Source organism: Fopius arisanus, unplaced genomic scaffold (genome assembly GCF_000806365.1).
Source record: "Fopius arisanus strain USDA-PBARC FA_bdor unplaced genomic scaffold, ASM80636v1 scaffold00165, whole genome shotgun sequence".
Classification (NCBI taxonomy): domain Eukaryota; kingdom Metazoa; phylum Arthropoda; class Insecta; order Hymenoptera; family Braconidae; genus Fopius; species Fopius arisanus.
In genome coordinates this window covers 149,198-151,866 of record NW_011887904.1, presented here as the reverse complement: position 1 = coordinate 151,866, position 2,669 = coordinate 149,198, and positions in this window count along the sequence as shown.

Here is a 2,669-nt window from a genome sequence, read left to right as displayed (position 1 = left end):
CCTATAAAAAAAAGCGAACGTGAACAAAAAATAATGATGTAATGAAAAAATGTAGTTTGTCTTATCAAGAAGATGGTAACATCATACTTACATCCGACTCAACCAGTTCACCATCCGCTGTCATATAAAATGGCACATCCAGCTCCTCGTCCGCATCAAACCCCACATCTGCCTCGGCAAAGTCTCTCCATTGATCAGAGGATTCGTACCAAGTTTGGACCGCTGCATCTTTCACAAATACAAACGTCCCCTGGGTTTCCACCAATGTTCCTTTTATCTCGAATTCTAAAAACACGAACGGTGGCACTTTTTTTCTCAAATTGAGCACATGGCTACCGATCGCGGCATGTATGGCGTCTTCCAACCTCTCTGCCTCAACGAGGCTCACCTACTGGCTTGGACAAACGATGTTTTCTGAAAAATTCACGTAGCTCATTTTGGAGTCTCTCAGTCACTTCAATATACAACGATTCACTATAAACTTGCTCACAGCTGAGAGTCTTAACGAAAAGTGACTCCAAAAATGAACAAATTCCTCTAAACATTGCAACCCCCCCCCCCCCCCACACACAAAAATGTACCAAGAGGCTGTTTTACAGGCTGAAGTATGTACACGGGGGGGGTAGTTGAACTATCATCTGGTGGAAAAAGACAAATAGCGGAAACATTTCATATAGATTCTTCTAGCATCATTCCATCCTGCTTGTGGAACCACAGATCCTCTTCTTGCAACCTCTCTCTTTTCCTCTAGGTCCCGTTTTTTTTAGACACCAATTTCACCCCTGCAATGTCCAGAAGTGGTCGGGTTTCAAGAAAAAAAATTGTTGGTGTCACCCATAAGAGAAATATGACGTCCGACTCTTTCGCATCTGAGAAATCTGTTCAGGCTCAGAAAATTAGTGACAGGATATATTGAAATTTTCCAGATGACCACTTTTCAAGTTCATAACATTATGTTATATGGATCATGGAAAAATTTTCCATAGGTCACGTGACACTTCTTCAACCAATCACATAGATTTCCTTCCTTATATATATTTTATCGATGACATCCTAGCTCGTAAACTAGTCATCTTCCTGACAATGGATAACTATTGTTCATCAGAAAAACTGGTGTGTCGGGCGGGGTGGACTTTTTTGAAGATGGAGATGTCCCCTTGTTTGGACAACTAAAAATCCGGTGGATGGTCCCGATTCCTCGAACCCATCTCATAACTTTCGTTGGGTATGGGGTGCGGATGACATCATGGTTCAAGCCAACCCCCTGTAACCAATGGGGGGAGATATTCGCGCCAGATGTACCCCCTTATTGGTCTGTTTTTTCTTTTGTCGATATCGACAAACCAATGGTAGAGGCCGTCCATTTCTGAATTGCCGACATCTTATTTCTTGGAGTCTATTCTCATCTGTGTTTACCATTGGAGGGTTGTTTATATTGGTGCCACCATGTTCAATTGAGAGAAGAAAAGAAGTCAAAAGGATCTCTTTAGTTATGCCTTTTAGCAATTTCTATGGCCTCCTCTAAGTGTTTTGTGATTTCCAGGTGTTGTCCCTTGATGGTCATTCCTTGACCCTTCGGAGGCTCGCATGATGATGACTGTTTGAGTGCCGCCCCCCCCCCCCCCCCGGGGGTCGATGTTCCGGATGTCGGGGGGACCACTAGATTTTGAGGGGTCTCAGCGGTCCCCCCCCCCCCCCCCTCAGGGGGTCGCCTTTCATCGCGTTAACCCCACATAATCGATGTTTTGACTGGGTTTTCCAACACACATAACCTAGTGTTGTACCAGGTTTTTATAGTTACTAAGCAGGACGCGCGCTTCGCGCGCGCCTGTTAGGCTGCGTGAAATTGATATTTGAATCATTTTTAAAATTTATACTCTTTATTTTATCACTTTTATTTAATTTTTTTCTCCCTGTTTATCCTATATTCGGACCGTTTGCATCATTTTATGAAACAGGTAAGTAATTGCAATGTATGTACATGAAAAACGTGAGTAGTGCCATCCACTTTATCTTTTTAATATTAATTGAACGACGCCCTACAGCTCTTTCTTAGTGCAACATTTTGGCCTTTTTCCATGATTTTATCTCTGTTTGCATTTCTACAATTCTATATAATGTATCTAGAGATAGCGATTTGTTAGTAATTATGAATACCGATATTTATGTTCAGAACTCAGATAATTGAATAGGAAGTATAGATTAAAAAATTTTCTTCTTACTCTACTCTTCTCCATATACAAAACAATTGATTTTCGTTTCTCATCTTTCATTTGTCGTAAAAAACCGCGATCCTTTTCATTCATTGAACACAAGTTGATTGCGAATCATACAACAAGACCATTGTAATCAATTCTCTCTGAATTTGATCAATTCTCGCCTCACTGAATTTATCTTGTTATCATTCATGTCTGAGACTCACAACGTGTCGACTCGTACTCCATCTCCCCTATTGGATCCTGGTGAAGGAACATCTTTACAATCAAACTTCTTTACTGATTATGAGCTCTTAACCTCATCTGAATATTTGTTTGACATTTCTCCGTCCACGACCAAATTAGTGTAAGTATTACCATCTTACTTTTGTTCATCCCTTTTTCCACTTATTTTTTTATGTCGTTGGCATTCTGACGAGCGAATTAACGTATTCTCAAATTCAAATAATCCAT